The 11,048-nt window shown below is 42.4% G+C and overlaps 1 protein-coding gene and 18 non-coding genes across 68 annotated transcripts in view; 1 reads left to right on the top strand and 18 right to left on the bottom strand.

Annotated features, from left to right (window-relative positions):
- The window catches only part of LOC120931788 (mucin-19-like), a 584,870-nt gene that overhangs the window by 318,671 nt on the left and 255,151 nt on the right, over positions 1 to 11,048 (top strand). The gene's annotated exons all lie outside the window — the stretch shown is intronic.
- TRNAL-UAA lies at positions 360 to 442 on the bottom strand. The gene has a single exon. It is a non-coding gene; the product is annotated as a tRNA-Leu (tRNA).
- On the bottom strand, positions 1,562 to 1,644 carry TRNAL-UAA. The gene has a single exon. It is a non-coding gene; the product is annotated as a tRNA-Leu (tRNA).
- TRNAL-UAA lies at positions 2,407 to 2,489 on the bottom strand. The gene has a single exon. It is a non-coding gene; the product is annotated as a tRNA-Leu (tRNA).
- On the bottom strand, positions 2,784 to 2,866 carry TRNAL-UAA. The gene has a single exon. It is a non-coding gene; the product is annotated as a tRNA-Leu (tRNA).
- TRNAL-UAA lies at positions 4,259 to 4,341 on the bottom strand. The gene has a single exon. It is a non-coding gene; the product is annotated as a tRNA-Leu (tRNA).
- Positions 5,096 to 5,178, bottom strand: TRNAL-UAA. The gene has a single exon. It is a non-coding gene; the product is annotated as a tRNA-Leu (tRNA).
- TRNAL-UAA lies at positions 5,472 to 5,554 on the bottom strand. The gene has a single exon. It is a non-coding gene; the product is annotated as a tRNA-Leu (tRNA).
- TRNAL-UAA lies at positions 5,849 to 5,931 on the bottom strand. Its single transcript has one exon. It is a non-coding gene; the product is annotated as a tRNA-Leu (tRNA).
- TRNAL-UAA lies at positions 6,226 to 6,308 on the bottom strand. Its single transcript has one exon. It is a non-coding gene; the product is annotated as a tRNA-Leu (tRNA).
- TRNAL-UAA lies at positions 6,624 to 6,706 on the bottom strand. Its single transcript has one exon. It is a non-coding gene; the product is annotated as a tRNA-Leu (tRNA).
- TRNAL-UAA lies at positions 7,618 to 7,700 on the bottom strand. Its single transcript has one exon. It is a non-coding gene; the product is annotated as a tRNA-Leu (tRNA).
- On the bottom strand, positions 8,446 to 8,528 carry TRNAL-UAA. The gene has a single exon. It is a non-coding gene; the product is annotated as a tRNA-Leu (tRNA).
- TRNAL-UAA lies at positions 8,823 to 8,905 on the bottom strand. Its single transcript has one exon. It is a non-coding gene; the product is annotated as a tRNA-Leu (tRNA).
- TRNAL-UAA lies at positions 9,190 to 9,272 on the bottom strand. Its single transcript has one exon. It is a non-coding gene; the product is annotated as a tRNA-Leu (tRNA).
- On the bottom strand, positions 9,567 to 9,649 carry TRNAL-UAA. Its single transcript has one exon. It is a non-coding gene; the product is annotated as a tRNA-Leu (tRNA).
- TRNAL-UAA lies at positions 10,035 to 10,117 on the bottom strand. Its single transcript has one exon. It is a non-coding gene; the product is annotated as a tRNA-Leu (tRNA).
- TRNAL-UAA lies at positions 10,411 to 10,493 on the bottom strand. The gene has a single exon. It is a non-coding gene; the product is annotated as a tRNA-Leu (tRNA).
- TRNAL-UAA lies at positions 10,879 to 10,961 on the bottom strand. The gene has a single exon. It is a non-coding gene; the product is annotated as a tRNA-Leu (tRNA).

The raw sequence follows: 11,048 nt of genomic DNA, 5'->3' as shown, positions 1-11,048 counted from the left end.
ACAAGGATATACATCCATTGGATCTTAAGTCCAACGCCTTAACCACTCGGCCATCCTGGTGCCCTAGGTTTGCCACACCTGGTATTTTTTTCATGCAAGGCAACAAGGTATTATTGACAAATGAGACACTCATGGAGGGTTGGATTTCAATAAAAGACAGTAAAGCATATTGAAATACCAGGAGTAGGGTTTGAATCCATCAGGATAGTCCAACAACCTAACCACTTGGGCATTCTGATGCCTTATGCTTTGATGTTTCCTTTCATGCTAGGCAATCTGGTATTATTGACTAATGAGCCAAGCCACTCTTGTAGGGTTGGATTGCCATAAACAACAGTAAAGAAGTTACTTTTCATGCATACCAGGAGTGGGGTTTGAACCCACAAGGATATACATCCATTGGATCTTAAGTCCAACGCCTTAACCACTCGGCCATCCTGGTACCCTAGGTTTGCCACACCTGGTATTTTTTTCATGCAAGGCAACAAGGTATTATTGACAAATGAGACACTCATGGAGGGTTGGATTTCAATAAAAGACGGTAAAGCATATTGAAATACCAGGAGTAGGGTTTGAAACCATCAAAATAGTCCAACAACCTAACCACTTGGGCATTCTGATGCCTTATGCTTTGATGTTTCCTTTCATGCTAGGCAATCTGGTATTATTGACTAGTGAGCCACACTTGTAGGGTTGGATTGCCATAAACAACAGTAAAGAAGTTACTTTTCATGCAGTGGGGTTTGAACCCTCAAGGATATACATCCATTGGATCTTAAGTCCAACGCCTTAACCACTCGGCCATCCTGGTGCCCTAGGCTTGCCACACCTGGTATTTTTTTCATGCAAGGCAACAAGGTATTATTGACAAATTGACAAATTAACCACTCGGCCATCCTGGTGCCCAAAGTTTGCCACACCTGGTATTTTTTTTATGCAAGGCAACAAGGTATTATTGACAAATGAGACACTCATGGAGGGTTGGATTTCAATAAAAGACAGTAAAGCATATTGAAATACCAGGAGTAGGGTTTGAATCCATCAGGATAGTCCAACAACCTAACCACTTGGGCATTCTGATGCCTTATGCTTTGATGTTTCCTTTCATGCTAGGCAATCTGGTATTATTGACTAGTGAGCCACTCTTGTAGGGTTGGATTGCCATAAACAACAGTAAAGAAGTTACTTTTCATGCATACCAGGAGTGGGGTTTGAACCCACGAGATATACATCCATCGGATCTTAAGTCCAACGCCTTAACCACTCGGCCATCCTGGTGCCCATGGTTTGCCACACCTGGTATTTTTTTCATGCAAGGCAACAAGGTATTATTGACAAATGAGACACTCATGGAGGGTTGGATTTCAATAAAAGACGGTAAAGCATATTGAAATACCAGGAGTAGAGTTTGAAACCATCAAAATAGTCCAACAACCTAACCACTTGGGCATTCTGATGCCTTATGTCCTTCATGCTAGGCAATCTGGTATTATTGACTAGTGAGCCACTCTTGTAGGGTTGGATTGCCATAAACAACAGTAAAGAAGTTACTTTTCATGCATACCAGGAGTGGGGTTTGAACCCACGAGGATATACATCCATTGGATCTTAAGTCCAACGCCTTAACCACTCGGCCATCCTGGTGCCCAAGGTTTGCCACACCTGGTGTTTTTTTCATGCAAGGCAACAAGGTATTATTGACAAATGAGACACTCATGGAGGGTTGGATTTCAATAAAAGACGGTAAAGCATATTGAAATACCAGGAGTAGGGTTTGAAACCATCAAAATAGTCCAACAACCTAACCACTTGGGCATTCTGATGCCTTATGCTTTGATGTTTCCTTTCATGCTAGGCAATCTGGTATTATTGACTAGTTAGCCACTCTTGTAGGGTTGGATTGCCATAAACAACAGTAAAGAACTTATTTTTCATGCATAACAGGAGTGGGGTTTGAACCCACAAGGATATACATCCATTGGATCTTAAGTCCAACGCCTTAACCACTCGGCCATCCTGGTGCCCTATGTTTGCCACACCTGGTATTTTTTTCATGCAAGGCAACAAGGTATTATTGACAAATTGACAAATTAACCACTTGGCCATCCTGGTGCCCTAGGTTTGCCACACCTGGTATTTTTTTCATGCAAGGCAACAAGGTATTATTGACAAATGAGACATTCACGGAGGGTTGGATTTCAATAAAAGACAGTAAAGCATATTGAAATACCAGGAGTAGGGTTTGAATCCATCAGGATAGTCCAACAACCTAACCACTTGGGCATTCTGATGCCTTATGCTTTGATGTTTCCTTTCATGCTAGGCAATCTGGTATTATTGACTAGTGAGCCACTCTTGTAGGGTTGGATTGCCATAAACAACAGTAAAGAAGTTACTTTTCATGCATACCAGGAGTGGGGTTTGAACCCACGAGGATATACATCCATTGGATCTTAAGTCCAACGCCTTAACCACTCGGCCATCCTGGTGCCCAAGGTTTGCCACACCTGGTATTTTTTTCATGCAAGGCAACAAGGTATTATTGACAAATGAGACACTCATGGAGGGTTGGATTTCAATAAAAGACAGTAAAGCATATTGAAATACCAGGAGTAGGGTTTGAATCCATCAGGATAGTCCAACAACCTAACCACTTGGGCATTCTGATGCCTTCTGCTTTGATGTTTCCTTTCATGCTAGGCAATCTGGTATTATTGACTAGTGAGCCACTCTTGTAGGGTTGGATTGCCATAAACAACAGTAAAGAAGTTACTTTTCATGCATACCAGGAGTGGGGTTTGAACCCACGAGGATAAACATCCATTGGATCTTAAGTCCAACGCCTTAACCACTCGGCCATCCTGGTGCCCTTGTTGCCTTTCATGCAAGGCAACAAGGTATTATTGACAAATGAGACACTCATGGAGGGTTGGATTTCAATAAAAGACAGTAAAGCATATTGAAATACCAGGAGTAGGGTTTGAAACCATCAAAATAGTGCAACAACCTAACCACTTGGGCTTTATGCTTTGATGTTTCCTTTCATGCTAGGCAATCTGGTATTATTGACTAGAGAGCCACTCTTGTAGGGTTGGATTGCCATAAACAACAGTAAAGAATTTACTTTCATGCATACCAGTAGTGGGGTTTGAACCCACGAGGATATACATCCATTGGATCTTAAGTCCAACGCCTTAACCACTCGGCCATCCTGGTGCCCTAGGTTTGCCACACCTGGTATTTTTTTCATGCAAGGCAACAAGGTATTATTGACAAATGAGACACTCATGCAGGGTTGGTTTTCAATAAAAGACAGTAAAGCATATTGAAATACCAGGAGTAGGGTTTGAATCCATCAGGATAGTCCAGTGTTTCTCAATTCCAGTCCTCAGGCCCCCCCAACAGGTCAGGTTTTCAGGACTTCCCTCAGATGAAAAGGCTGTGGTGATTACTAAGGCAGTGAAACTGATCAAATCACCTGTGCAAAATAATGGAAATCCTGACCTGCAGGGGGGGGGCCTGAGGACTGGAATTGAGAAACACTGGGATAGTCCAACAACCTAACCACTTGGGCATTCTGATGCCTTATGCTTTGATGTTTCCTTTCATGCTAGGCAATCTGGTATTATTGACTAGTGAGCCACTCTTGTAGGGTTGGATTGCCATAAACAACAGTAAAGAATTTACTTTCATGCATACCAGTAGTGGGGTTTGAACCCACGAGGATATACATCCATTGGATCTTAAGTCCAACGCCTTAACCACTCGGCCATCCTGGTGCCCTAGGTTTGCCACACCTGGTATTTTTTTCATGCAAGGCAACAAGGTATTATTGACAAATGAGACACTCATGCAGGGTTGGTTTTCAATAAAAGACAGTAAAGCATATTGAAATACCAGGAGTAGGGTTTGAATCCATCAGGATAGTCCAGTGTTTCTCAATTCCAGTCCTCAGGCCCCCCCAACAGGTCAGGTTTTCAGGACTTCCCTCAGATGAAAAGGCTGTGGTGATTACTAAGGCAGTGAAACTGATCAAATCACCTGTGCAAAATAATGGAAATCCTGACCTGCAGGGGGGGCCTGAGGACTGGAATTGAGAAACACTGGGATAGTCCAACAACCTAACCACTTGGGCATTCTGATGCCTTATGCTTTGATGTTTCCTTTCATGCTAGGCAATCTGGTATTATTGACTAGTGAGCCACTCTTGTAGGGTTGGATTGCCATAAACAACAGTAAAGAAGTCACTTTTCATGTATACCAGGAGTGGGGTTTGAACCCACGAGGATATACATCCATTGGATCTTAAGTCCAACGCCTTAACCACTCGGCCATCCTGGTGCCCAAGGTTTGCCACACCTGGTGTTTTTTTCATGCAAGGCAACAAGGTATTATTGACAAATGAGACACTCATGGAGGGTTGGATTTCAATAAAAGACGGTAAAGCATATTGAAATACCAGGAGTAGGGTTTGAAACCATCAAAATAGTCCAACAACCTAACCACTTGGGCATTCTGATGCCTTATGCTTTGATGTTTCCTTTCATGCTAGGCAATCTGGTATTATTGACTAGTGAGCCACTCTTGTAGGGTTGGATTGCCATAAACAACAGTAAAGAAGTTACTTTTCATGCAGTGGGGTTTGAACCCACGAGGATATACATCCATTGGATCTTAAGTCCAACGCCTTAACCACTCGGCCATCCTGGTGCCCTAGGTTTGCCACACCTGGTATTTTTTTCATGCAAGGCAACAAGGTATTATTGACAAATTGACAAATTAACCACTCGGCCATCCTGGTGCCCAAAGTTTGCCACACCTGGTATTTTTTTCATGCAAGGTAACAAGGTATTATTGACAAATGAGACACTCATGGAGGGTTGGATTTCAATAAAATACAGTAAAGCATATTGAAATACCAGGAGTAGGGTTTGAATCCATCAGGATAGTCCAACAACCTAACCACTTGGGCATTCTAATGCCTTACGCTTTGATGTTTCCTTTCATGCTAGGCAATCTGGTATTATTGACTAGTGAGGCACTCTTGTAGGGTTGGATTGCCATAAACAACAGTAAAGAAGTTACTTTTCATGCATACCAGGAGTGGGGTTTGAACCCACGAGGACATACATCCATTGGATCTTAAGTCCAACGCCTTAACCACTCGGCCATCCTGGTGCCCTAGTTTTGCCACACCTGGTATTTTTTTCATGCAAGGCAACAAGGTATTATTGACAAATGAGACACTCACGGAGGGTTGGATTTCAATAAAAGACAGTAAAGCATATTGAAATACCAGGAGTAGGGTTTGAATCCATCAGGATAGTCCAACAACCTAAACGCTTGGACATTCTATGCCTTATGCTTTGATGTTTCCTTTCATGCTAGGCAGTCTGGTATTATTGACTAGTGAGCCACTCTTGTAGGGTTGGATTGCCATAAACAACAGTAAAGAAGTTACTTTTCATGCATACCAGGAGTGGGGTTTGAACCCACGAGGATATACATCCATTGGATCTTAAGTCCAACGCCTTAACCACTCGGCCATCCTGGTGCCCAAGGTTTGCCACACCTGGTATTTTTTTCATGCAAGGCAACAAGGTATTATTGACAAATGAGACACTCATTGAGGGTTGGATTTCAATAAAAGACAGTAAAGCATATTGAAATACCAGGAGTAGGGTTTGAATCCATCAGGATAGTCCAACAACCTAACCACTTGGGCATTCTGATGCCTTCTGCTTTGATGTTTCCTTTCATGCTAGGCAATCTGGTATTATTGACTAGTGAGCCACTCTTGTAGGGTTGGATTGCCATAAACAACAGTAAAGAAGTTACTTTTCATGCATACCAGGAGTGGGGTTTGAACCCACGAGGATATACATCCATTGGATCTTAAGTCCAACGCCTTAACCACTCGGCCATCCTGGTGCCCAAGGTTTGCCACACCTGGTATTTTTTTCATGCAAGGCAACAAGGTATTATTGACAAATGAGACACTCATGGAGGGTTGGATTTCAATAAAAGACAGTAAAGCATATTGAAATACCAGGAGTAGGGTTTGAATCCATCAGGATAGTCCAACAACCTAACCACTTGGGCATTCTGATGCCTTACGCTTTGATGTTTCCTTTCATGCTAGGCAATCTGGTATTATTGACTAGTGAGCCACTCTTGTAGGGTTGGATTGCCATAAACAACAGTAAAGAAGTTACTTTTCATGCATACCAGGAGTGGGGTTTGAACCCACGAGGATATACATCCATTGGATCTTAAGTCCAACGCCTTAACCACTCGGCCATCCTGGTGCCCAAGGTTTGCCACACCTGGTATTTTTTTCATGCAAGGCAACAAGGTATTATTGACAAATTGACAAATTAACCACTCGGCCATCCTGGTGCCCAAGGTTTGCCACACCTGGTGTTTTTTTCACGGAAGGCAACAAGGTATTATTGACAAATGAGACACTCATGGAGGGTTGGATTTCAATAAAAGACGGTAAAGCATATTGAAATACCAGGAGTAGGGTTTGAAACCATCAAAATCTGGTATTATTGACTAGTGAGCCACTCTTGTATTGTTGGATTGCCATAAACAACAGTAAAGAAGTTACTTTTCATGCATACCAGGAGTGGGGTTTGAACCCACGAGGATATACATCCATTGGATCTTAAGTCCAACACCTTAACCACTCGGCCATCCTGGTGCCCTAGGTTTGCCACACCTGGTATTTTTTTCATGCAAGGCAACAAGGTATTATTGACAAATGAGACACTCACGGAGGGTTGGATTTCAATAAAAGACAGTAAAGCATAGTGAAATACCAGGAGTAGGGTTTGAATCCATCAGGATAGTCCAACAACCTAACCACTTGGGCATTCTGATGCCTTATGCTTTGATGTTTCCTTTCATGCTAGGCAATCTGGTATTATTGACTGGTGAGCCACTCTTGTAGGGTTGGATTGCCATAAACAACAGTAAATAAGTTACTTTTCATGCATACCAGGTTAAGGCGTTGGATTGCCATTAACAACAGTAAAGAACTTATTTTTCATGCATAACAGGAGTGGGGTTTGAACCCACAAGGATATACATCCATTGGATCTTAAGTCCAATGCCTTAACCACTCGGCCATCCTGGTGCCCAAGGTTTGCCACACCTGGTATTTTTTTCATGCAAGGCAACAAGGTATTATTGACAAATTGACAAATTAAACACTCGGCCATCCTGGTGCCCAAGGTTTGCCACACCTGGTATTTTTTCCATGCAAGGCAACAAGGTATTATTGACAAATTGACAAATTAACCACTCGGCCATCCTGGTGCACAAGGTTTGCCACACCTGGTGTTTTTTTCATGCAAGGCAACAAGGTATTATTGACAAATGAGACACTCATGGAGGGTTGGATTTCAATAAAAGACGGTAAAGCATATTGAAATACCAGGAGTAGGGTTTGAAACCATCAAAATAGTCCAACAACCTAACCACTTGGGCATTCTGATGCCTTATGCTTTGATGTTTCCTTTCATGCTAGGCAATCTGGTATTATTGACTAGTGAGCCACTCTTGTAGGGTTGGATTGCCATAAACAACAGTAAAGAAGTTACTTTTCATGTATACCAGGAGTGGGGTTTGAACCCACGAGGATATACATCCATTGGATCTTAAGTCCAACGCCTTAACCACTTGGCCATCCTGGTGCCCAAGGTTTGCCACACCTGGTGTTTTTTTCATGCAAGGCAACAAGGTATTATTGACAAATGAGACACTCGTGGAGGGTTGGATTTCAATAAAAGACGGTAAAGCATATTGAAATACCAGGAGTAGGGTTTGAAACCATCAAAATAGTCCAACAACCTAACCACTTGGGCATTCTGATGCCTTATGCTTTTATGTTTCCTTTCATGCTAGGCAATCTGGTATTATTGACTAGTGAGCCACTCTTGTAGGGTTGGATTGCCATAAACAACAGTAAAGAAGTTACATTTCATGCAGTGGGGTTTGAACCCACAAGGATATACATCCATTGGATCTTAAGTCCAACGCCTTAACCACTCGGCCATCCTGGTGCCCTAGGTTTGCCACACCTGGTATTTTTTTCATGCAAGGCAACAAGGTATTATTGACAAATTGACAAATTAACCACTCGGCCATCCTGGTGCCCAAAGTTTGCCACACCTGGTATTTTTTTCATGCAAGGCAACAAGGTATTATTGACAAATGAGACACTCATGGAGGGTTGGATTTCAATAAAAGACGGTAAAGCATATTGAAATACCAGGAGTAGGGTTTGAAACCATCAAAATAGTCCAACAACCTAACCACTTGGGCATTCTGATGCCTTATGCTTCCTTCATGCTAGGCAATCTGGTATTATTGCCTAGTGAGCCACTCTTGTAGGGTTGGATTGCCATAAACAACAGTAAAGAAGTTACTTTTCATGCATACCAGGAGTGGGGTTTGAACCCACGAGGATATACATCCATTGGATCTTAAGTCCAACGCCTTAACCACTCGGCCATCCTGGTGCCCAAGGTTTGCCACACCTGGTGTTTTTTTCATGCAAGGCAACAAGGTATTATTGACAAATGAGACACTCATGGAGGGTTGGATTTCAATAAAAGACGGTAAAGCATATTGAAATACCAGGAGTAGGGTTTGAAACCATCAAAATAGTCCAACAACCTAACCACTTGGGCATTCTGATGCCTTATGCTTTGATGTTTCCTTTCATGCTAGGCAATCTGGTATTATTGACTAGTGAGCCACTCTTGTAGGGTTGGATTGCCATAAACAACAGTAAAGAAGTTACTTTTCATGCATACCAGGAGTGGGGTTTGAACCCACGAGGATATACATCCATTGGATCTTAAGTCCAACGCCTTAACCACTCGGCCATCCTGGTGCCCAAGGTTTGCCACACCTGGTGTTTTTTTCATGCAAGGCAACAAGGTATTATTGACAAATGAGACACTCATGGAGGGTTGGATTTCAATAAAAGACGGTAAAGCATATTGAAATACCAGGAGTAGGGTTTGAAACCATCAAAATAGTCCAACAACCTTACCACTTGGGCCTTATGCTTTGATGTTTCCATTCATGCTAGGCAATCTGGTATTATTGACTAGTGAGCCACTCTTGTAGGGTTGGATTGCCATAAACAACAGTAAAGAAGTTACTTTTCATGCATACCAGGAGTGGGGTTTGAACCCACGAGGATATACATCCATTGGATCTTAAGTCCAACGCCTTAACCACTCGGCCATCCTGGTGCCCAAGGTTTGCCACACCTGGTATTTTTTTCATGCAAGGCAACAAGGTATTATTGACAAATGAGACACTCATTGAGGGTTGGATTTCAATAAAAGACAGTAAAGCATATTGAAATACCAGGAGTAGGGTTTGAATCCATCAGCATAGTCCAACAACCTAACCACTTGGGCATTCTGATGCCTTCTGCTTTGATGTTTCCTTTCTTGCTAGGCAATCTGGTATTATTGACTAGTGAGCCACTCTTGTAGGGTTGGATTGCCATAAACAACAGTAAAGAAGATACTTTTCATGTATACCAGGAGTGGGGTTTGAACCCACGAGGATATACATCCATTGGATCTTAAGTCCAACGCCTTAACCACTCGGCCATCCTGGTGCCCAAGGTTTGCCACACCTGGTATTTTTTTCATGCAAGGCAACAAGGTATTATTGACAAATTGACAAATTAACCACTCGGCCATCCTGGTGCACAAGGTTTGCCACACCTGGTGTTTTTTTCATGCAAGGCAACAAGGTATTATTGACAAATGAGACACTCATGGAGGGTTGGATTTCAATAAAAGACAGTAAAGCATATTGAAATACCAGGAGTAGGGTTTGAAACCATCAAAATAGTCCAACAACCTAACCACTTGGGCATTCTGATGCCTTATGCTTTGATGTTTCCTTTCATGCTAGGCAATCTGGTATTATTGACTAGTGAGCCACTCTTGTAGGGTTGGATTGCCATAAACAACAGTAAAGAAGTTACTTTTCATGCATACCAGGAGTGGGGTTTGAACCCACGAGGATATACATCCATTGGATCTTAAGTCCAACGCCTTAACCACTCGGCCATCCTGGTGCCCAAGGTTTGCCACACCTGGTGTTTTTTTCATGCAAGGCAACAAGGTATTATTGACAAATGAGACACTCATGGAGGGTTGGATTTCAATAAAAGACGGTAAAGCATATTGAAATACCAGGAGTAGGGTTTGAAACCATCAAAATAGTCCAACAACCTAACCACTTGGGCATTCTGATGCCTTATGCTTTGATGTTTCCTTTCATGCTAGGCAATCTGGTATTATTGACTAGTGAGCCACTCTTGTAGGGTTGGATTGCCATAAACAACAGTAAAGAAGTTACTTTCATGCATACCAGGAGTGGGGTTTGAACCCACGATGATATACATCCATTGGATCTTAAGTCCAACGCCTTAACCACTCGGCCATCCTGGTGCCCTAGGTTTGCCACACCTGGTATTTTTTTCATGCAAGGCAACAAGGTATTATTGACAAATTGACAAATTAACCACTCGGCCATCCTGGTGCCCAAAGTTTGCCACACCTGGTATTTTTTTCATGCAAGGCAACAAGGTATTATTGACAAATGAGACACTCATGGAGGGTTGGATTTCAATAAAAGACAGTAAAGCATATTGAAATACCAGGAGTAGGGTTTGAATCCATCAGGATAGTCCAACAACCTAACCACTTGGGCATTCTGATGCCTTATGCTTTGATGTTTCCTTTCATGCTAGGCAATCTGGTATTATTGACTAGTGAGCCACTCTTGTAGGGTTGGATTGCCATAAACAACAGTAAAGAAGTTACTTTTCATGCATACCAGGAGTGGGGTTTGAACCCACGAGGATATACATCCATTGGATCTTAAGTCCAACGCCTTAACCACTCGGCCATCCTGGTGCCCTAGGTTTGCCACACCTGGTATTTTTTTCATGCAAGGCAACAAGGTATTATTGACAAATGAGACACTCATGGAGGGTTGGATTT

Source organism: Rana temporaria, chromosome 3, assembly GCF_905171775.1.
Source record: "Rana temporaria chromosome 3, aRanTem1.1, whole genome shotgun sequence".
NCBI lineage: Eukaryota > Metazoa > Chordata > Amphibia > Anura > Ranidae > Rana > Rana temporaria.
Note: the sequence above shows the minus strand (reverse complement) of the source record. Positions and strands in the feature narration are given on the sequence as shown.